The sequence below is a fragment of the Megascapheus bottae genome, chromosome 1 (assembly GCF_031878675.1).
Source record: "Megascapheus bottae isolate mThoBot1 chromosome 1, mThoBot2.hap1, whole genome shotgun sequence".
Lineage (NCBI taxonomy): Eukaryota > Metazoa > Chordata > Mammalia > Rodentia > Geomyidae > Megascapheus > Megascapheus bottae.
In genome coordinates this window covers 5,060,262-5,085,017 of record NC_143509.1, presented here as the reverse complement: position 1 = coordinate 5,085,017, position 24,756 = coordinate 5,060,262, and the positions used below count along the sequence as shown (strand labels likewise).

The following is a 24,756-nucleotide window of genomic DNA, read 5'->3' as shown; positions in this document are numbered from 1 at the left end:
CTCGTGCCTTCACTCACTCCTCGCTCCTAACTTTTTAATGACCCATCTGCTTCTTTCCATTTCACTGCCAGAAATCATACAACACAAAGCTTTGATTTCTCCCCCATATTAAGGTCAAACTTGAGAGCCCATATTCATATTATAGTAGAAGGACAGTGACATATGTCTTAATAAAACCCCCTATTTATTTCTACAAAATGAAGAATTTATCATTATGTTTCTGAGTATCAGAAAATGGGGTAATGGAAATCTAGAGGGTAGGACAGAGGATGGTAGAAGAATGAAGACAGAAGGAGGGAAATGTTATTAAAGATTTTATACATACCCTTCAAAATGAAGACAATTTAAGGGAGGGGAGTTTGGGTAGAATGAAGGAGAATGAAAGTGTTGATAAGGATCAAGATGCATTGTGTTCATCAACTGTTTTATTGAGTGGAAACTCCTTGGACAATTACTTTAATGCAATTGAATTGTTTGTCTTTTTTCAAAAATGGAATATTGAAGATATTGTTGAAGTTGGGACAGTTGGGGAGACAGAAAGGGTGTCAACAACCAAAATACATTGTACTCACAAACTGATGTGTTGAACTGTAACCGCTTCGTACAACAAATTAATATTAATATGGTAATGAAGAAACTAGTGCACAACTACTTAATATCCTATTCTTAGTTCTGCTTTAGTTTCCTTTTTCAGGGTTTTAAAGTTTTCATCAGAAAGGTCCTTTACATTCTTAGTTAAGCTAATTCCTAGGTACTTTATTTTCTTTGAGGCTACTGCAGAAGGAGTTGCTTTCCTGATTGTTGCCTCGTTCCTCTCACTGTTGGCGGAGAGGAAGACAGTTGATTTTTGAGGGTTAATTATATAGCCTGCTACCTTTCCAAAGTTTAGAATCAGCTCAAGGAGCTTGGGAGTAGAGTCTATAGGATTCTTTAAATACAGAATCATGTCATCTGCAAAGAGGGATAGTTTTACTTCCTCTTTCCCTACTTGGATCCCCTTTGTGCTTGCTTCTTGCCCTATTGCATTGGCTAGGAATTCTAATAAAATTTTAAAGAGGAGTGGAGAGAGTGGGCATCCCTGTCTCTTTCCTGATTTTAGAGGGAATGGCTTTAGCTTTTTGCCATTAAGTATAATACTAGCTGTGGGTTTGTCATATGCAGCCTTTATTATATTGAGGAATGTTCCATGGATTCCTAGTTTCTCCAGAACTTTTAACATAAAGGGGTGTGGGATCTTGTCACATGCCTTTTCTGCATCTATTGAGACAATCATGTGATTTTTGTCCTTCCTCCTTTTGATGTGTTGAATTATGTAAATTGATTTGCGTATGTTGAACCAGCTTTGCCTCCCCATGATGAATCCAGTTTGATCATAGTGTATAATTTTTTTGATAAGTTGTTGTAGACGGTTGACCAGTATTTGGTTGAGAAGTTTTGCATCAATGTTCATCAAAGAAATAGGTCTATAGTTCTCTTTCTTTGATGAATCTCTGTCTGGTTTGGGGATGAGGGTTATACTGGCTTCATAGAATGAGTTTGGTAAAGAACCTTCATTTCCAATTTCGTTGAAGAGCTTGAGGAGTATTTGTGTGAGTTCTGCTTTGAAGACCTTATAGAATTCAGCTGTGAATCCATCTGGCCCTGGGCTTTTCTTAGGTGGACGTTCTATAGTTGCCATTTCTATTTCAGTGCTTGAAATAGGCGTATTTAGTTGGGTCAGTTCTTCTTGGTTCACTGTGGGTATGTTAAAACCTCCCATGCTCCTGGATTGGAAGAATCAACATCGTGAAAATGACAATCTTGCCAAGGGCTATCTACAAATTAAACGTAATACCCATCAATATCCCAATGGCATTCTTTAAAGAAATAGAAGAGGCAATCCAAAATTTCATATGGAATAATAAAAGACCCCGTATAGCAGCACTTCTTAGCACTGGGGGAATTTCAATTCCAAACTTTAGACTCTATTACAGGGCTATAATTATCAAAACAGCTTGGCACTGGCACAACAACAGGCCTGAAGACCAATGGAATAGAACTGAGGACCCAGATATTAAACCACAGACCTATGGCCACCTAATCTTTGACAAGGGAGCCAAAAAAAATAGAATGGAACAAAGATCGCCTCTTCAACATCTTGTGCTGGCAGAACTGGTTAAACACCTGCAGAAAACTAAAGATGGATCCTTCTTTGTCACCCTGCGCTAGAATTAACTCCAAATGGATCAAAGACCTGGCTGTAAAGCTTACACACAGAAAACTTTACAGGAAAGAGTAGGAGATACACTAGGACTCCTTGGCACAGGTCAAAACCTTCTTAGTAAAGACCAAGAATCACAACAAATCAGAGAAAGGCTGGATAAGTGGGGCTGCATTAAACTGCAGAGGTTTTGTTTGGCAAAGGACATAGCTAGTAAACTAGTTAGGAGGCCTACAGAGTGTTAGAAGATCTTCACCAACCATACAACGGACAAAGGCCTCATATCTAAAATTTATCAACAGCTCAAAAAATTAAATCACTCCAAAACTAATCTCCAAAGTAACAACCATCCCATTAAAAAATGGGCCAAAGACTTAATGAGAGTCTTCTCTGAAGAAGAAACAAAAATTGCCTATAGACACATGAAGAAATGCTCAACATCTCTGGTCATAAAAGAAATCAATGTACATTGCAGCTTTATTCACCATAGCAAAGATATGGAACCAACCTAGATGTCCCTCAGTTGATGAATGGATCCACAAGATGTGGTATTTGTACACAATTGAATTCTATGCTGCTGTCAGAAAAAACTACATCGCCCCATTTGTTAGGAAATGGAAAGACTTAGAAAAAATCATATTAAGTGAAGTAAGCCAGACTCAAAGGAACTTAGGCTCAATAGTTTCCCTCATTCATCATAACCAGTAGAAACCTTGGGCTGTAATAGCAAAGATTTGCAATAGAGCAAAAACTTGATACATAAGGCCTTATAGTATGAAGCTAATTGAATGGACCTCTAGGATATTGAAACAAAAGCCATATAACGAATGATTTCTCTCCTTAAGGTGCTATGTTATCTCTCATCTCTTTTGCTGTTCCTTTGTTATCTCATATTGTCACAATATCTCACTTTGTTATCTGATATATTGGATACATTTGTATTTCGTTACTTGAAATTTGGTAGGGAAGGGGGGAAAACCAAGAGGGGGGCCGGGGGGGAAGGCAATGGGGACCAAGACATGTGGAAAGGTATCAATGTATGTGAATTAATGCACCTTCTATCTGGCAAATACCATGTAACCCTTTTATTAAATACAATAAAAATACTTCAAAAAATCCTATTCTTTTTTTTGCCAGACCAGGGGCTTGAGCTCAGGGCCTGGGCATTGTCCTTGAACACATTTTTCTCAATGACACTATTCTTCCACTTGAGTCACAGCACAATTTCTGTTTTTTTTTCTGTTTATGAGTTTCAAGGGAATTGAATGTAGGGCTCTGTGCATAATAGGTGAGGACACTACTCTAGGCCACACTCCTGGTCACATGTCATGTATTGTTTTCATGATTCTGCTGTCCCTTTGTTGAAAATGTCCAGAGACTTGGCTTATTAATACACACAGTTTGGTTAATTGTGACCTATGGCTATTAATCCTTCAAGGCCATATAGAAGCCAAGGATGAACCGTCCCTCTCCTGTCTCCAGGACAGTGGTCCTATATCTGTCTCCTCATCAACACCGTCTCTACTCCTTCTGTGTCTTCATCTTTTTCCTGAGGACAGAGGCTGGACCTATGCTGGGCACCAGAACTGGGGTGCTCAGATCTGTCTACCTGGGCCATAGCTGAAGAGGGAAGCAGCTTAAACAGTAGAGTGGGATGTAATGGGTTGTGAAGGAGTATCTTCTCTGCAGCTTGAAGACAGGTAGGATGGTTTGGGCACCATAGGTGGTAAGGATGCTCTTGTAAAACCTTACACACAAGGAGTCTGGAAAGTGTATGTCAGTGAATTTGCAGGTAGGGGTTGAAAGTTAGGGGTACCAGTATATGTAATGGAGAATTCTATACCTACTGTGCTTTTCCGTTCTCATTTGTGGGTCACGAAATGTAGCAGAATATAAATGGTTCAAACCACTTTCCTAAGTTCCTGGAGGTCCTTTCATTTTGCCTCCTCCTAACTTCCTGCTTTTTGCTAGTAAATTGAAAACAAGGGTTCCTCAGAGTTCCCTGCCACAGACTGGCTTCCAACTGTGAATCTCACACTTCAGCCTCTGGAATAGTTAGTATTAGAAGTGTGAGCCACCTACCCCTGGAACACTATGTAGTTTTAAGGAGCAGGCTGTTTCAGCTTCCTCCTATTCATGTGGTTAAACTATAGAGAGGGGTTGTTCCATCAGAATCCTTTTCTGCTACACTTTACTCAATTTGTGTGTGCATTGATCCACATGACCCAATGTGTACTCATATATCCTGAAAATTGAGATTTAATTTCTATGGTTTAGAGAAGGACAAATACCTTCTGTTTCTCTGAGCCTGACTTATTTCACTCAATACCAAATTTCCAGGCCTGCCCCTTTCCCTTCAAATGCCATAATAGCAGAAGAGGCAAGTCCAGAGGAATCAGAAGTAGATTCTTGCCTACCTGATGAAAGAATAGAAATGAATAAGGAGTGACTGTCCATGGGATTGGATTTTTTTTCCATCCTCAGATCTCAGCCTGTGGATTAGCGGGGGGGGGGGTTCAGGCTTGAGCCAGTGGCATCAGAACTGATTTTTGATGTTCCTTTAGTGGAGGTCACATCCTGTACATACAGTGACATTCTGAGATTTGTTTTTCAAGTTTGGATGCAGCTTTTTCTTTCTCTTGATGGATTGCTCTGCTGGGACACAGTGCTGAGTGACAGGGGTGAATGAAAGCTCCTGTCTAATCTAGATTTTAGAACCTTCCAGGTTTCTCATTGTTTGTTGTTCCCTTACAAGTGAGAACTCACCTCTCTGTCTCTCTGTCTCTCTGTCTCTCTGTCTCTCTGTCTCTCTCTCTCTCTCTCTCTCTCTCTCTCTCTCTCTCTCTCTCTCTCTCTCTCTCTCTCTCTTTTTGTTGTGGGCCTTGAACTGTAGGCCTGGGCGCTATCTCTGAGCTCTCAAGGCTAACACTCTCCTTGTTTGAGCCACAGCACCACTGTCATATTACCATTTTCTTCTGTGATTTTGTTTATTTTGATATGCTCTCTTCTTTTTTGGTAACATTTGCTAAGGGTTTGTCAATTTTGTTAATTCTTTCAAAGAACCAACTCCTTGTTTCTTTTTATTCTTTCTATAGTTTTTTTGGATTCCAAATCATTTAATTCTGCTTTGATTTTAATTATTTGCTTTCTTCTACTGGGGTTAGGGTTGGTTTGTTGCTCTTTTTCCAGGAACTTAAGGTGAGACATTAACTTGTTGGTTTGCGATTTTCCTAACTTGTTGTTGTAGGCACTCAGCGCTACAAATTTTCCTCTGAGTACTGCCTTTGCTGTGTCCCAAAGGAGTTGGTATTTTGTGGTCTCCTTATTGTTAAATTGCATAAACTGTTGGATTTCTGTTCTGATCTCTTTGATGATCCATTGGTGATTCAACAATGTGTTGTTCAGTCTCCATGTGTTACAGGGTTTTCGTTGGTGGAGATGTGTGTTCAGTTCCAACTTGATGCCTTTGTGGTCTGAGAGCATACATGGAATAATCTAAGTGTTTCTGAATCTGTCCAGGTTTGTTTTATGACCTAAGATGGCGAGGGGTGAGGGAGGGGTCCTTGCATTCTGAATTCTTTGAGAAAGTTGGATGTGAGCTTTATCTGGATTTCTTTTCTGGTTTGAGTCCTTCTCCGTTGCTTTTTGAGTTTGTTGTGGATTTGTTAAGGTAATTGGCTCGTGAGACTCCCTGCTTGTCTCTTTTTGTGAGAGAGAGCTAGGCACCACCCCTATTGTCTCGGCACCATCTTCCTTCCACCCAATTGATGGATTTCTATGAAGTCAGCTTAGAAAACACTGCCGGGCATGATGTCTCACTCCAGTAATCCTAGCTACTCAGGAGGTTGAGATCTGAGGACCTTGGTGCAAAGCCAGTCTGGGCACTAAAGTCCTTAAGACTCTTATCTCCAATTTACCACCAGAAAACTGGAAGTGGGGCTGTGGCTCAAGTAGTAGGGTAGTAGTATTGAGCTGAAGAGCTCAGGGACAGCACCCAGGCCCAGAGTTCAAGTCCAATGACTGACATCAAAGGAAAAGGTAAAAGAAAAAAGCAAACAATATTAGTTGGGTGCTGCTGCCTTAGGCCTATAGTCCTTGATATTTAGGGGGCTGAGATGTGGGGATTTAAAGTCAGAATCCAGCTGTGGTAGAAAAGTTTGTGAGAGTCTTATGGTCTATGAACAATTAAAAGCCAGAATGGAGCTGTGGCTCGAGTAGTAGAGCAGTTTCCTTGAGCAAAAAAAGTCAGGGACAATTCCCAGGCTCTGAGTTCAAGCTCCAAGAGCAACACACACACACACGCACACACACACACACACACACACCGGAAAAGAAACGAACCCCCCCAAATAAAACCAGGAACATATGATCACCTTATGATACTATTGAATGCGGATATTGTGTATGCGGGTGTGTGTGTGTGTGTGTGTTGGTTCCTGGCCTGTAATTCAGGGCCTGGGAATTCTTTCTAACCTTTTGTGCTCAAGGTTGGTGCCACTTTTACCATGACTCTACTTCTCACTTGTTCCTATTTAACTGCAAATAAGGTCTTGGAGGACTTCCTGCCCAGGATGACTGTGAGCTTCCATCCTCAGATCTCAGCCTGTGGAGTAGCTGGGGGTTCAAGCCTGAGCCAGTAGTATCAGAACTGATTTTGGGTGTTCCTTTAGTGGAGGTCACATCCTGTACACACAGTGACATTCTAAGATTTGTTTTTCAAGTTTGGATGTAGCTTATCCTTTCTCTTGATGGATTGCTCTGCTGAGTGACAGGGGTGAATGCAAGCTAATCTAGATCTTAGGACCTTCCAGGTTTCTCATTGTTTGTTGTTCCCTTACAAGTGAGGGCGCACCTCCCCCCCCCTCTCTTGTGGGCCTTGAACTCTAGGTATGGGCACTATCTCTGAGCTCTCAAGGCTAACACTCTCCTTGTTTGAGCCACGGCACCACTTTTAGTTTTCTGGTGGTTAATTGGAAGTAAGAGTCTGATGGACTTTCATGTCCAGGCTGGGTTTGATCTGTGATCCTCAGATATCTGGCTCCCGAATAGCCAGAATTCAGGTGTGAGCACAGGTTGCCCCATTTACTTCCAGCAGTTTTATGGGTAGAGATAAGAGTGCCACAGACTTTCCTGCCCAACCTGGTTTTGAAGAACCATCCTCACATCTCAGCCTGTAGGACCTGAAGCTCAAATTAAACAGGAAATCATAGAGAATGTAAGGAGAGATATTGCCGAGACTAGTACTTTTTGGAAAGTTCTGTAATATTTTATTAAATAGGAGGAAAAATTGACAAAAGGGATTTCAGTAAATCGAAACATTCTTCAGAGCACAGGAAATGCTGATGAGAATGAGAGAAGTGCTTTGTGGATATTCACTTTCAAAGACCCCCAGTCCCAGGAGAGAAGGAAAGCCTCTCAGATATTCCACACCAAATATTAAGTATCCACAATTAAATTGATTTTACAGTGAAGTAAAGGATTGTTAACACAGTCTTTAAGAGAGGTAAAATTGGCTATGAAGAAATCCATGAAGAAATATTGAACCTCTTTAGCTACACACGGTGTGGAAATCAATAAACACTGTGATTTTGTATTATGTCAATCATGAAGGAAATCTACAACTAGTTCTGGTGAGGCTGAGAAGAAACAGGCATCCTCAGACACTGTTGGTGTGGATGTCACCTATACAGTTACCATGGATACAAGGTCATACCTGAGTGGGAAAGAGAAATTAGTAAAATACAAAAAAAAATAAAACCGTTGACTTAAAATCTCATATGTATTGCCATAATTGCTGTTCAGAAAGTGTAGGAATTCTACTTGGATTCTTGTATGTGTTTATTCCGGTTCTGCAAAGTCAAAAATAAAATTCATCTTGCCAGGTGGCAGAGACTGATATCTGTAATCCCAGCTGTGAGGGTGTGAGGCTGAGATCTGAGGATAGTGGTTTAAAGGCAGCACAGACAAAAGTCTATGAGAGTCCCATCTCTGAATAGCTCCCCCAAAAGAGGATTGTGTAGATGTGTCTCAAATGGTAGAGGGATAACCCTGACCAAAAATGTAATGGAGAGCACCCAGGGGCTGAATTCAAGTACCAGGACTATCACAGAAGGAGTAGGAGAAGGAGGAGGGGAGGAGGAGGAAGAGAAAGAGGAGGAGGAGGAGGATAAGAAGTTGTTCAGAATGTTGAGAGGAAGAGTTGCCATTGAAGAGGATAACTTAGGGGGATACTGTGTAAGCTTGGATTGTGATAAGTGCTTTCTATGTTCAATTAGAAATGCCTTAATACACCTGAGTGGGTATACTAAGGACAATTCAAACTGAAAAGAAAAAAAGATTTTAAAAAGATGGCATGTACAATTCTTTGTAAGACATGGCCACACATTGACAAACAAAGCCATAGGGCTTTGCAGAGTAGACATGACCTAATATCTCTTTGTAGATGGAAAATATATACTGAGTCCTATAATGTAGGAAAAATTTTGACCATGCTGAAATTCAGCCAATTTGTCTTTCCTCTGCCAATGGACTACTTTGTTCTGTGGTTCACAATCCATCAAGACAGGAGACCATTCTGCCTGGCAGTCTTCCCAGAGCCCCCATCACGTCCTGGTTCCTCAGGCTGTAGATGAAGGGGTTCAGCATGGGAGTGACCACTGTTTACATCACCGAGGCCATCTTGCTTCTGTGGGAAGAGGAGGACACCGCAGAGCTGAGGTACACCCCAAGTCCTGTCCCATAGAACAAGGAGAGTGCGCAGAGGTGAGAGCCACAGGTGGAGAAGGCTTTGTGCTTGCTAGTTGTGTTGGACATCTTCATTAAAGATGAGAGGATCTGACGGTAAGAGAAGAAGATTCCTAAGGCAGGAACCACACAGAACAGAACAGTAGACACATACATAGAAATGTCATTGATGAGGGTGTCAGAGCTGGCCACCTGGAGAACCTGAGCTAGTTCACAGAAGAAATGGGGTATGGTGGTTCCCCGGGAGAAGGTTAATTTCCTCATCAGTAGAACATGATATAGTGAGATGCAGAAAATGAGAAGCCAAGACATGAGGACAAGGAGGCCACAGAAGTGGGGGTTCATGATAACCGGGTAGTTCAGTGGGTGACAGATGGCCACAAAGCGGTCATAAGCCATCACGGTCAATAGGAAATTATCCATTCCAGCAAAAACCAGAAAGAAATACACTTGAGTGAGGCACTCTGGGTAGGAGATGTCTTTCCTCTGGGTGTGGATGTTCACCAGCAACTTGTGGATGGTAGTAGTAGTAAAACAGATCCACAAAAGACAGGTTGGAGAGGAAGAAGTACATTGGGGTGTGGAGGTGAGGGTCAGAGGTGACGGCCAGGATGATGAGCAGATTTACGTGCATGGTGATCAGGTACATGGAGAGGAAGAGCCCAAAGAGAATGGGCTGGAGTTGAGGGTCATCTGAGAGGCCCAGAAGGAGGAATGGTGTTTCCCCTCTGTGTGGTTTTGTGCTGTCATAGTCCTGGCTGTTCTCTTTGGGGCAAGTAAGCAAAAGTTCAATCAATGCCCACTGGCAGTTCATTTCCAGAAGCCTTTTGTGATTCCTAATGGCTTTCCCGGGGTTGACCTGCACAGCCAAGATTGGCTCCACTCACTTTCATATTGTAATATGTTGGTCAATATCTTCTTTTTTGTATTCACTAATTGTGAGTTTTTGTGTTTTGCTAGTCCTGAGGCTTGAATTCAGAGATTAGGTGCTGCCCTTGACTGTCCTTGAGCTTTTGTCTTCCCTCAGTGCTAGTCCTCTACCACTACTGCTACTTGAGCCATACCTCTACTTCCACCTTTACAGATGGTTAATTGAGGATAAGAGTCTCATGGACTCACCTGCTTCAACTGGTGTTTAACCATGAGCCTCATATCTCAGCCTGGGATTAGAGGTATGAGCCACCAATTCCCTAAAAGTGTTTTCGTCTTGTCTTTTTGAAAGTCAGCATATAGTAGGTTTCTTTGACCTATTATTTGCTTATAATATACCCTGATTAGACTTACCCTGTTGCTCTCTCCTTTCTCCTCTATTCTTAGAGGAATTCTAGCAGGTTTTATTGTTCCATTGGCATGAATGCATGTAAAGTATCTTAGCAGTCTGCATCCCTTTCTCACACCACCCCCGGCCATCTTCCCTGTGCTCCCACTGTGCCTTCTTCCACAGGACTTGTACATCCTGTCATTCATTTTTTTGCCAGTCCTGGGGCTTGAACTCAGGGCCTGGGCTCTGTCTTTGGGCTTTCTCAAGGCTAGCACTCTACCACTTGAACCTCAGCACCAGTTCCAGTTTTCTAGTGGTTCATAGAGAGAAGAGTCTCACTGAGTTTTGTGCTTGGTTGGCTTTGAACCTCAATCCTCAGATCTCAGCCTCCTGAGTAGCTACAATGACAGGGGTAAGCCACTGACGCCTGGCTTCTATTAAAGTCATGGAAGCAAAAGTGGATTTCTTAAGCTGGGTGTGGTGGCTCATGCCTGTAATCCTATGTATATGTATATATGTATACATGCATATAATTTATCCCTTATGTCTAATTAACCAGAAAAAGATGGAAGTTCTAGAACACCATATTTTTGTGAAAGGCTAGGAACAGTGCTCAGGCCCAGAGTTCCAGCTCCAGGAATGGCAAAAAACAAAAGAATATATTGTATATTTATGTATTAAATTATATGTTAATATGCAAATTACTATATTACATAAATAAATAGAATTTCATCAGAAAGGAGGCACCATGCTATCATGTTTCTAGATGTTCATATACAACTGAAAAAAATTTCCAAGCTAGACTGTAATTATATTCTTGAAAATACAACCATGTGTTCATGCAAAAGGTAGGCTGGAAATGTGGCTTCGTGGTAGAGTGCTTGCCTAGCATGCATTAAGCCCTGAGTTTGATTCCATATAAACAGAAAAAGTTGAAAGAGTTAGCTTGCTATGCTTGAACAAAAGAAGCTCAAGGAGAGTGCTCAGGCCCGGAGTTCAAGCCCAAGACTGGGGGAAAAAAAGGAAAGAAAAAGAAAAAAAAAGGTAGGAGAGCCAGTGTTTGCCCTCTGGGTGCAGTGTGAGGTGTCTGGTTATTGTGCATTCTAAATTGTCTCCTCCATCAAGAAATTGGCTTAGTAAGAATAACTACTTCAGGGGTCAGGAGTTTTGCCTAGTGTTAGAGTGCTTGCCTAGGATGCATGAAGACCCAGTTCCGATTCCTCAGTAGCACATATATAGAAAGGCCAAGAGTTTTACTGTGGCTCAAGAAGTAGAGCACTAACCTTGAGGAAAAAGCCCAAGGACAGTGCCGAAGCCCTGAGTTCCAGCCCCAGGAATAATGAGTCCAAGGAATGCTTTCCAGATGAAAAAATGTTACAGCTGTAAAACAAGCACCCGTCTTCATTGGTTAAGATTTTCCTTTTGACACTTGTGTAGATCCAAGATATTAACTGTTTTAAGTGATGGGACTGAATTATTCAACAAGATGATTTTCTCGGAAACCGTCTCAGCATTGTTGGTGAAAAAAATTTTTCTGGATGTCAAATTAGAAGTCTCAGAAAAAAACTGAACTAAGCTGACCCTTAAATCAGTCTACAGGGAAGAAAAGTTTCAAAGGAATGATGGAGGAAGTAACTGAGAGTAACAAACACACACATATCCAAGTGGAGTCAGATGTACCTTGGGAACTAAAACAATCAATGAAAGAAGACATTTACAGCAGTGAAAGAGCCTAGACAGTCAGACGCCAGTGGTTCACATCTGCAGTCCTAGCTCCCCAAGAAGCTGAGATCTCAGGATCTCAGTTCAAAGTTATCATGGCCGAACAATTCTGAGGGCTTCTTATTTTTTCGCCAGTCCTGGGATTGAGCTCAGGGCCTGAGCACTGTCCTTAGACTTTCTCAAGGCTAGAGCTCTACCACTTGAGCCTCAACACCACTTCGAGCTTTTTTTCTATGTATGTGGTACCGAAGAATCGAACCCGGGTCTTCATGCATGCTAGGCAAGCACTTTAACCACTAGGCCAAACTCCCGGCCCAATTCTCAGTGCTTCTTATGTCCAGCTGTCCAGCAAGATGCACAAGTGCAGATATTTCTCAAGTGGCAGAGTGCCAGCCTTCAGTGAAATAGCTATATGAGAGAGAAAAGTGCCCTGAATTCAAGCTTCAGTTTCCACACAGACACAGACAGACAGACAGAGACACAGACACATAAACATATTCAGGGCCACGATAGGAGAACTCACAGCATTTTCCTTATGGTTTGTGGTGCCCACTTAATTTGGGGTCAGGAATCCATTTGGGACAAGGCACAGCTCTCTGCAGGAGTCTCCCCAGGGCCCCCATCACATCCTGGTTCCTCAGGCTGTAGATGAAGGGGTTCAGCATAGGGGTGACCACTGTGTACATCACCGAGGCCACAGCCCCAGATCTGGGAGAAAGAGATACAGCCGAACTGAGGTACACCCCAAAGCCTGTGCCATAGAACAAGGCAAACATGCAGAGGTGAGAGCCACAGGTGGAGAAGGCTTTGTGCTTGCTACAATGTTGGGCAGCTTCATTAAAGAGGAGAGGATCTGACGGTAAGAGAACAGGATCCCAGTGGCAGGAAATGCACAAACCAGGGTAGTCACCACATAGAGACAGATGGTGTTCACCAGGGCATCGGAGCTGGCCACCTCGAGAAGCTGAACCAGTTCACAGAAGAAATGGGGGATCTCGGTACCCACGGAGAAGGTCAGGCGAACCAGGAGCAGTATATGGAGCATGGTGACACGGAATGTGACCAGCCAAGACGCCAGCACCAGCAGGCCACAGAGGTGAGGGTTCATGATCACCGGGTAGTTCAGTGGGTGTCAGATGGCCACAAAACGGTCATAAGCCATCACGGTCAATAGGAAATTGTCCATTCCACCAACAATCATGAAGAAATACACCTGAGTGAGGCACTCTGGGTAGGAGATGTCTTTCCTCTGGGTCTGGATGTTCACCAGCATCTTGGGGATAGTTGTGGAGGTGAAGCAGATGTCCACAAAAGAAAGGTTGGAGAGGAAGAAGTACATGGGGGTGTGGTGGTGGGGGTCAGAGGTGACAGCCAGGATGATGAGCAGATTTCCGAGCACAGTGATCAGGTGCATGGACCGGAAAAGCCCAAAGAGCAGGGACTGGAGTTGAGGGTCGTCTGAGAGGCCCAGGAGGAGGAATGGTGATTCCCTTGTGAGGTTTTTTTGCTGTCATAGCCCTGGCTGTTCTCCTTGGGACAAGTAAACAAAAGTTCAGTGAACGCTCACATGGTTGTATTTGAATTTAGTTGTAAGTAGTTGTAGTCAGGGCTTTCAATTCAACATAGGATTTGTGAGTATATGGTCATCCCATCATGGTCTGTGACTCCCAGCCCCTTCCATCCCTCAGTTTACCCAGTTCTAGCTTCACATGTGTACATTGAGTTTTAGGATTGCATTTTCCCACCCTTCCTCTGTCCATTCATCTGCCCATGTCTTCCCTTCACCTCCCCAGTCAGAAAATGCTTTCAACTCCCAGGTTGTCAATGAGTTACTTCTTGTGGAGCTGGGTGAATGTGGACCACCTGAGAAGACACATGAAAGGCCAACACCGGGGAGTTGTCCTACTGTTGTCTGCAGGCCATGGAGTGAGCATTTATCTCAGGAATGGGAGAATTTATGGGGAAGATCGCAGTACATGGAGTTCCCGGATGTCATTCAGCCTCATTGCCTGGAGTCCAGGCCGCGTTCATGGGCTGAGCTGTTCTCAACACGACACATCTGTTACCTGTGTGGATGGAATACAGCATGGCTGTTCAACATGGCTGTGGATGCCTCCTGACAGAGAATTCCTTCTAAAATATGAGCAAGTAAAGGAGAAAGTGCCAGAAGAGAAAGCAACATCATATCGCAAACACACAATACACTGAGGAAACCACCTTTGGCTTATGCCTGTCATAATAGCTGCTCAGGAGGCTGAGATCTGAGGTTCATGGTTCAGTGCCAGCCTAAGCATGAAAGTCTGTGAGACTCTCAACTCCAATTTGAAGCACCAAAAAATGGATGTGTTGGAGCTGTGGCTTTAGTGGTAGCCTTGGCTAACAAGTCTCAGGGATACTGAGTCTAAATCCCAGGACTGACCCCCCCCACACACACACAAACACACACACACACATACACACACACACACACACTATACAACACATGTGTGAGATTTCATGCTCTGGAGCAGGAACATATTATGCAGAAATCAGCAGAAATAATGCATCATGCAATAATAAATTGGATGAATTTGATTCATATGCTCAGTGTTCTGTCTGCCTGTCTGTCTGTCTATCCATCTATCTGTCATGAGTGTAAATGTTTACAGGTATAATCCTGAGAGAGAACGAGGAATGGTGGGATTGAGTAATAAACAATATGTGTGAAGATGAAGATAATATCCACTAAACCCTGTTGAAATCAGGAGCACAGGATACAGGCCAAAGAAAGCGCTACAGTCAAGTTTATTTCGATCAAAATGCAATATATGCCTGTATGGAAATACCACAGCAAAACCCCCCTTTTCAGTTGGTATACAAAGAAAACCATTCTTTGCACACAGAAGCCAGTGTGTATGTGGAAAATTAGGTGAGGGAAGTTGGGTGCCAGTGGCTCACAGCTGCCATTCGAGCTACTATGAGGCTACAATTGAAGGATCAGGTTGTGAAGCCAACTCAGGAAGGGAAATCCATGAGATTCTCATTCCTAATTAATTAACAAAAGCCACACATGAGCTATAGTTCACTTGGTATGGCTCAGAAGCCCAGGGACAGTACCCAGACCCACATTTCAAGCCCCATGACCGCCACATGTACATGCAGGCACACACTCAGACCCCCCCCACGAAGGGGAATACTCATTCATAATTCCATTGTTGGCTAGATTTTGTTATGGACACAAATGGGAAACAAACCATACATTTTCAGTCAAATATGCCAGCAAAATATTGGAGAGTATAAGAAAAAAAATTCCAAGCAAAGCTGACACTGGAGGTTCATCTCTGTGATTAATAAATATATAATGAGATGTAGCAAAGCTGACACATAACGCTGATTATTGGGAAAGAGTGAAGAAAAGCGAGAGACCTTTCAGAAGGGAACTTCATGCAGAAGGTGCTATAGTTGCAGAAAGTGAGAGAAAGAAAGGAAGTCAGAGTTCACAAAGCCTGAACTCCAAATGCCTTAGAGTTCTGGGACCTCACCTGCAGATGTGAGCTCCCTTCTAGCCCTTCCCAGCCTCACTATTCCAGAGGATTGCCTACTACTCACCCCATTTTCTTTTTGTCTTGATTCCCCTCTCTGGTCATAAATTTACATTTCCCCTGTCATTACCAGGCTACCATGGTTCTGTATTTTGGTTATCACTGAAAATTTCTTATCTCCCCAACTCCTCCTTAGAAGTTTGTCGGCTGGGTTTTCACGGAGACTGGAGTGAGAGAAGGGAGTCAGAAGCTTGTGCAGTTTCTTGCAACTCAATCGATGAATGTACTAAGATCTCCTCATGAAATGTATTGCCTTTCATGAAATAATTGTCTTTATGAAATGAAATGTCTTTCCAGTCTTCAAACCATTTTGTTCCCATGAGTTAAAGTGAAGATGACATCATGGATAAACAGATTTAGGTTAATTCCTTGCATTATTGTAGGCAGTTACAGGGTGAGAGGAATTAATTTATTCCAAGGGGAACACAGTTTCTTTTGTTTTTTTTCCTTTTGTTTTGGTAAAAAAAAAGATAACAATGAATTCTCAAGGGAACTATTAATGTCTATAGGAACTAAAACCCTAGTGACATGTCGATTTGGCATCTGCCTTGAAGAATCTTTGGTCATGTAATATAGATGACTTGTTCTCTCCAGGAAAAAACAATTTCTTGGTTTTTATTCATAATTTAAATGTTTCTTATACTTTGAAGTTATAGATAAAAATCCCATGTTTTGTTTGGTCAGCAGCACACAGAGACACCCAGCACCCTATAAAATTATATTTGTTACCTCATATATGTTACCCTTTATATCCATTCAGAATATCACAAGAATAGCTCAGTGCCCGGTTCAGTGAATTTAATCAAGGTATGAACATTTATTTATTATTTAATGAATGTATTCCCACCGGTTAACAGGACATTTGTATTTTCTGATCTTCATTTGTCTCATATCAGCCCCAATTTCCTTACCTTCTGTTACTGACTCCCTCGGCTCAATTGTTTGATTTCTATGAAGTCAGCTTAGAAAAAACCTGCCAGATATGGTGGTTCTCTCCTGTCATCCTAGCTACTGAGGAGGCTGAGATCCGAGGATTTTGGTTCAAAACCAGCTCACGCACTAAAGTCTGTGATACTCTTATCTCCAATTAACCACCAGAAAAGCAGATGTTTGGCTGTAGCTCAAGGAGTAGGGCGATAGTGTTGAGCTAAAGAGCTCAGAAACAGCATCCAGGCTCAGAGTTCAAGTCTAAGAATGGACAAAAAAAACTAAAGAACAAGAAAAAGGAAAAAGAAAGCAATCTCAGCTAGGTGCTGCTGGCTCAGGCCTGTAATTTGAAATACTTAGGAGGCTGAGATGTGAGGATTTAGACTTAGAAGCCAGTGGAGCAGAAAAGTCTGTAGAGTCTTCTCTTCAATGAACCAATAAAAAGGAAGAATGGAGCTGTGGCTCAAGCAGAAGAGCATAATCCTTGAGCAGAAGCAGTCATGGACAATGCCCAGGCTCTGAGTTAAAGCTCCAAGAGCAACACACACACACAGACACAAAGACACACAGACACACACACACACACACACACACACACACACACACAGAGGAAAAGAAATGAAACTCCCTCAATAAAACCAGGAACATGTGACCTCCTCCTGATTACATTGAAAGATGGAGTGTGTGTGTGTGTGTGTGTGTGTGTGTGTGTGTGTGTGTGTGTGTGTGTGTGTTGTTGGTTCAGGACCAGGATTTCAGGGCCTGGGCATTCGCCCTAACCTTTTGTACTGAAGGTTGGTGCTCTACCACTTCTGCCACCACTCCACTTGTGTCTTATTCTTATTTAAGTGGAAATAAGTTCTTGGAGGTTTTCCTGCCCAGGATGACTTTGAGTTTCCACCCTCAGATCTCAGCCTGTGGAGTAGCTGGAGGTTTAGGCTTGAGCCACTGGCACTAGAGCTGAATTTTGGTGTTCCTTTAGTGGAAGTCACATCTTGTACACACAATGGCATTCTGAGATTTGTTTTTCCAATTTAGATGCACATTTTTCTTTCTCTTGATGGATTGCTGTGGCTGGGACACAGTGGTGAGTGGCAGGGTGAATGCAGGCCCAGCTTACTTTCACAGTTTTATGGGTAAAAATTAGAGAGTCACAGACTTTCCTGCCCAATCTGGTTTTGAATAGCCATCCTCACATCTCGGCCTGTAACACCTGAAGCTCAAATGAGAGAGGAAATCCTAGAGGACATAATTGAAGAAGTAGCATACACTAGTTCTTTCTGGAAAGTTCTGTAATATTTTATTAAATAGGATGTAAATTGAGAAAAGGGATTGCAGCAAATCAAAACTTTATTCAGAACACTGGAACCGCTTATTAGAATGAAAGAATCGTGTGGGATGTTGACTTACAATGTCACCCAGGCACAGAAGATGAAGAAAGACCTCTCAACACCAAATATTAAAGGTCCACAATTAAGTTGACAATGACGAAAAAGATTGATAAGATAATGTTTATTTATTCACTCATTTATTTTTTGTTTGGTCATGGGGCTTGATCTCTGGGCCTGGTTGCTATTCTTGAACTCTTCAGCTCAAGCCTACTGCCCTACCCCTTTTGTCACAGTACCACTTCTGGTTTTATAGGGGTTAATTGGAGATAAGACTCTCATAGACTTTAGTGTCCGGGCTGGGTTTGAACTGTGATCTTCAAATCTCAGCCTCCTGATTAGTTAGATTTACAGGTGTAAGTTACTGCTCCCTGCTAAGGCAATCTTTAATAGAGGTAAAAATCCCATAAACAAATCCATGAAGAAAGAGTCAACCTCTTAACTACATAGAATACACAAATCACTGTGATCCTGTATTATGTCAATGCTGAAGGAAATCTATAACACCAATTCTGATGAGGTTGAGAAGAAACAGGCATGCACAGACACTGTTGTCTGAGGATGTCACTTAGTATAGCTATCATGGAAACAAGTTCATACTTGAGTGGAAAGAGAAATTAGTAAAAAAAATAAAAATAAAAAAGAAATGCCCTCAAACTTAAACGAAAATCTCACATGTAAGGCCACAACCGCTCTTCTGAAAGTTTTGGGATTTTATTTGGATTCTTGTATGTGTTTATTCTGTTTCTGATAAGTAAGAAATGAAGTCATTTGTCTTGCCAAGCGGTGGACCTGACATATGTCAACTCAGGCTGAGATCTGAGGACTGGGGATTAAAGCCAGCAGAGGCTAAAGTCTGAGAGTCTCGTCTATGATTAGCTTTCTCTACTGGGGATTGTGTACATGTGTCTCAAATAACAGAGGAATGACTCTGACCAAAAATGTGCAAGGACAGCACCAGGCACTGAATTTAAGTCCCAGGACTGTAGGAGAAGATGAAGAGGAAGTGGAAGAAGCAGAAGTAGAGGGAGAATAAGAAGGAGAAGCAGAAGCACAAGCACAAGCACAAACATAAGCAGAAGAAGAAGAGGAGGAGGAGGAGGAAGAAGAAGAAGAAGAAGAAGAACTTGATTTGTGTTTTAGGAGGAATAGTTAATATAGAGGAAGATAACTTAAGGGTATACTGTGTAAGCTTGGATTATGATAAGTGCTTTCTATGTTCAATTAGAAATGCCCAGGAAAATTTGTACAACATCTACCCAAATGGCAATATAAGAAAATTCACACTAAATCATTTAATTCTGCTTTCATTTTAATAATTTGCTTTCTTCTCCTGGGATTAGGGTTGGTTTGTTGCTCTTTTTCCAGGATCTTAAGGTGAGACATTAACTTGTTGGTTTGCAATTTTTCCAACTTCTTGTTTAGGCACTCAGCGCTATAAATTTTCCTCTGAGTACTGCCTTTGCTGTGTCCCAAAGGAGTTGGAATTTTGTGTGCTCCTTACTGTTAAATTTCATAAACTGTTGGATTTCTATTCTGATCTCTTCGATGACCCATTGGTGATTCAACAATGTGCTGTTCAGTCTCCATGAGTTACAGGGTTTTCGTTGGTGGAGATGTGTATTCAGTTCCAGTTTGATGCCTTTGTGGTCTGAGAGTGTGCATGGAATAATTTCAGTGTTCCGAATCTGTCCAGCAGAAAACTAAAGTTGGATCCTTCTTTGTCACCTTGCACTAGAATTAACTCCAAATGGATCAAAGACCTGGAGGTAAAAGCTGACACACTGAAAACTTTACAGGAAGGAATAGGAGATACACTAGGCCTCCTTGTCACAGGTCGAAACTTTCTTAATAAGGACCAAGAATCACAACAAATCAGAGAAAGGCTGGATAAGTGGGACTGCATTAAACTGCGGAGCTTTTGTATGGCAAAGGACATAGCTAGTAAACTAATCAGGAAGCCTACAGAGTGGGAGAAGGTCTTCACCAACCAAACAACGGACAAAGGCCTCATATCTAAAATATATCAACAGCTCAAAAAATTGAATCACTCAAAAACTAACCTCCAAAGTAACAACCATCCCATTAAAAATGGGCCAAAGACTTAAAGAGAGTCTTCCCTGAAGAAGAAACAAAAATGGCCTATAGACACATGAAGAAATGCTCAACATCTCTGGTCATAAAAGAAATGCAAATCAAAACAACTCTAAGATTCCACCTCACTCCAGTTAGAATGGCCAGGATCAGGAAAACGAATAACAACAGATGCTGGAGGGGATGTGGCCAGGAGGGATCACTACTACACTGTTGGTGGGAGTGCAAACTCATTCAACCACTATGGAAAAAAGTGTGGCAGTGCCTCAAAAGGGTAAACATAGAGCTCCTCTATGACCCAGCAATTCCACTACTTGGCATTTACCCAACCATCCAGAAACAAGGGCATACTAAATCCACTGGCACAACAATGTTCATTGCAGCCTTATTCACCATAGCAAAGATATGGAACCAACCTAGATGTCCCTCAGTTGATGAGTGGATCAACAAGTTGTGGTATTTGTACACAATGGAATTCTATGCTGCTGTCAGAAAGAATGACATCGCCCCACTTGTTAGGAAATGGAAAGACTTGGAAAAAATCATATTAAGTGAAGTAAGCCAGACTCAAAGGAACTTAGGCTCAATGGTTTCCCTCATTCGTCATAATCAGTAGAAACCTTGGGCTCTACTAGCAGAGATATGCAATAGAGCAAAATCTTGATACATAAGGCCATATAATGTGAAGCTAATTGAAAGGACTTCCAGGATACTGAAACAAAAGCCATATAATGAATGATTGTTGTCCTTAATGTACTATGTTATCTCTCATCTCCTTTGCTGTCCCTTGGTTATCTCATATTGGTATAGTATCTCACTTTGTTAACTGATATATTGAATTTATTTGTATTTGGATATTTGAAATTTGGTAGGGAAGGAGGGAAAACCAAGACGGGTGGGGGGTTTGGGGGGGATGGAAATGGGTACCAAGACATGTGAAAGGGTATCAATGTATGTGAATTAATGCACCTTCTATCTGGCAAATATCATGTAACTCTTTTACTAATTACAATAAAAAAAAGAAAATTCACACTGAAAAAAAGTTGTTCTTTTCAGGTTAGCAAGTAAATTTCTTTGAAATATAGATGTCCATACATTGACAGAGAAAGCCAAAGGGGCTTTGCAGGGAACACATGAATTAGTATGTCTTTTCTAGATGGAAAAATCTATCTATGTATCTATGTATCTATCATCTATCTATCTACCTATCTATCTATCTGTCTGTCTATCCTGAGTCCTATAATGAAGGAAAAGTAGCAATGATGCTGATAATCAGCCAACTAGTCTTCTCCCTTCCAGTGGACTACTTTGTTCACTGATTCACAATCCACCAAGACAGGAGACCACTCTGCCTGGCAGTCTCCCCAGAGCCCCCATCACATCCTGATTCCTCAGGCTGTAGATGAAGGGGTTCAGCATGGGAGTGACCACTGTGTACATCGCCGAGGCCACCTTGCTTCTGTGGGCAGAGGAGGACACTGCAGAGATGAGGTACACCCCAACTCCTGTCCCATAGAACAAGGAGACCACACAGAGGTGAGAGCCACAGGTGGAGAAGGCTTTGCTAGCTAGCAGTGTAGGACATCTTCATTAAAGAGGAGAGGATCTGACTGTAAGAGAAGAGGATCCCTAAGGCAGGAAACACACAGAACAGCACAAAAGCCAGGTACATCCAGATGTCATTGATGAGGGTGTCAGAGCTGGCCACCTGGAGAACCTGAGCTAGTTCACAGAAGAAATGGGGGATGGTGGTTCCCGGAGAGAAGGTTAATTTCCTCATCAGTACAACATGGATTAGTGAGATGCAGAAAATGAGAAGCCAGGACACCAGAACCAGGAGGCCACAGAAGTGAGGGTTCATGATAACTGGGTAGGTCAGGGGGTGACAGATGGCCACAAAGCGGTCATAATCCATCACAGTCAATAGGAAATTTCCCATTCCACCAAAAATCATGAAGAAATACACCTGAGTGAGGCACTCTGGGTAGGAGATGTATTTCCTCTGGGTCTGGATGTTCACAAGCATCTTGGGGACGGTTGTAGTGGTAAAACAGATGTCTACAAAAGACAGGTTGGAGAGAAAGAAGTACATGGGCGTGTCAAGTTGGGGGTCAGAGGTGACAGCCAGGATGATGAGCAGATTTCTGAGTATGGTGATCAGGTACATGGAGAAGAAGAGCCCAAATAGCAGGGGCTGGAGTTGAGGGTCAACTGAGAGGCCTAGGTGGAGAAATGGTGATTCCCCTGTTTGGTTTTGTGCTGACATAGTCCTGGCTGTTCTCTTTGGGGCAAGTAAGCAAAAGTTAAATCAATGCCCACTGGCAGCTCAGGTAGTCTTGCCCTTCCCTTTCCAGAAGCCTTTTGTGATTCCTAATGGCTTCCCGGGGTTGACCTGCACAGCCAAGATTGGCTCCACTCACTTTCATATTGTAATATGTTGGTCAATATCTTCTGTCTTGTATTCACTAACTGTGAGTTTTTGTGTTTTGCTGGTCCTGAGGCTTGAATTCAGGGATTGGGTGCTGCCCTTGACTGTCCTTGAGCTTTTGCCTTCCCTCAATGCTAGTCCTGTACCACTACTGCCACTTGAGCCATAGCTCTACTTCCACCTTTATGCAAGGTTAATTGAAGATAAGAGTCCATGGACTCACCTGCTTCAACTGGTGTTGAACCATGACCTCATATCTCAGCCTGGGATTAGAGGTATGCGCCACCAATTCCCTAAAAGATTTTTCGTCTTGTCTTTTTGAAAGTCAGTATACAGTAGGTTTCTTTGACCTATTATTTGCTTATAAAATACCCTGTTTAGATTTACCCTGTTGCTTTTTCCTTCATCCTATATTCTTAGAGGAATTCTAACAGGTTTCATTGTTCCATGGGCATGTATAGATGTAAAGTATCTTGGCAGTCCGCATCCCTTTCTCACCCCCCCATCCATCTTCCCTCTGCTCCCACTGTGCCTTCTTTCACAGGACTTGTACATCCTGTCATTCATTTTATTTGCCAGTCCTGGGGCTTGAACTCAGGGCCTGGGCACTGTCCTTGGGCTTTTTCAAGGCTAGCACTCTACCACTTGAAGCACAGCACCACTTCCAGTTTCCTTGTGGTTCATAGAGAGAAGAGTCTCACTGAGTTTTGTGCTTGGACTGGCTTTGAACCTCGATCCTCAGGTTTCAGCCTCCTGAGTAGCTACAATGACAGGGGTAAGCCACTGACGCCTGGCTTCTATTAAAGTCATGGAAGCAAAAGTGGATTTCTTAAGCTGGGTGTGGTGGCTCATGCCTGTAATCCTATGTATATGTATATATGTATACATATATATAATTTATCTCTTATGACTAATTAACCAGAAAAAGATGGAAGTTCTAGAACACCATATTTTTGTGAAAGGCCAGGAACAGTGCTCAGGCCCTGAGTTCCAGCTCCAGAACTGGCAAAAAACAAAAAAGAAAAGAAAATATAGTATATTTATGTATCAAATTATGTATGTTTATATGCAAATTACTATATTACATAAATAAATAGAATTTCATCAGAAAGGAAGCACCATGCTATAGTGCCTCTAGATGTTCATATACAAGTGAAAAAAATTTCCAAGCTAGACTGTAATTATATTCTTGAAAATCCAACCATGTTTTCATGCAAAAGGTAGGCTGGAAATGTGGCTTCTTGGGAGAATGCTTGCCTTGCATGCATGAAGCCCTGAGTTTGATTCCATATAAACAGAAAAAGTTGAAAGAGGTAGCTTGCTATGCTTGAACAAAAGAAGCTCAGGGAGAGAGCTCAGGCCCTGAGTTCAAGACCAAGAATGGGGGGGAAAACGGAAAGAAGAAGAAACAAAAAGAAAAAAAAGGTAGGATAGCCAGGGTTTGCCCTCTGGGTGCAGTGTGAGGTGTCTGGTTATTGTGCATTCTAAATTGTCTCCTCCATCAAGAAATTGGCTTAGTAAGAATAACTACTTCAGGGGTCAGGAGTTTTGCCTAGTGTTAGAGTGCTTGCCTAGGATGCATGAAGACCCAGTTCCGATTCCTCAGTACCACACATATAGAAGGGTCAAGAGTCTAACTGTGGCTCAAGTAGTAGAGCACTAAACTTGAGGAAAAAGCCCAAGGATAGTACCTAACCCCTGAGTTCCAGCCCCAGGAATAATTAGTTCAAGGAAAGCTTTCCAGATAAAAAAGTGTTACAGATGTAAAACAAGCACCCGTCTTGATTGGTTAGGATTTTCCTTTTGACACTTGTGTAGATCCAAGATATTAACTGTTTTAAGTGATGGGACTGTATTATTCAACAAGATGATTTTCTCGGAAACCGCCTCAGTATTGTTGGTAAAAAAATGTTCTGGATGTCAAATTAGAAGTCTCAGGAAAATCTGAACAAAGCTAACCCTTAAATCAGTCTACAGGGAAGAAAAGTTTCAAAGGAATGATGGAGGAAGTAACTGAGAGTAACAAACACACTCATATCCAAGTGCAGTCAGACGTACTTTGGGAATTAAAACAATCAATGAAAGAAGACATTTACAGCAGTGAAAGAGCCTAGACAGTCAGACGCCAGTGGCTCTCATCTGCAGTCCTATCTCCCCATGAAGCTGAGATCTGAAGATCTGAGTTCAAAGTTATCATGGCCGAACAATATTGAGGGCTTCTTGTGTCCAGCTGTCCAGCAAGATGCACAAGTGCAGATATTTCTCAAGTGGCAGAGTGCCAGCCTTCAGTGAAATAGCTATATGAGAGAGAAAAGTGCCCTGAATTCAAGCTTCAGTTTCCACACAGACACACACAGACAGACAGAGACACAGACACATAAACATATTCAGGGCCAGGATAGGAGAACTCA

At 42.2% G+C, this 24,756-nt stretch overlaps 3 pseudogenes; all 3 read right to left on the bottom strand.

Moving 5' to 3' along the window:
• Nucleotides 1-8,746: 8,746 nt before the first annotated feature.
• On the bottom strand, nucleotides 8,747-9,694 carry LOC150068105 (olfactory receptor 7D4-like; annotated as a pseudogene).
• A 2,766-nt stretch (nucleotides 9,695-12,460) lies between these two features.
• LOC150068104 (olfactory receptor 7D4-like) lies at nucleotides 12,461-14,112 on the bottom strand (annotated as a pseudogene).
• Nucleotides 14,113-21,237: 7,125 nt separating this feature from the next.
• On the bottom strand, nucleotides 21,238-22,183 carry LOC150068103 (olfactory receptor 7D4-like; annotated as a pseudogene).
• Nucleotides 22,184-24,756: the final 2,573 nt, after the last annotated feature.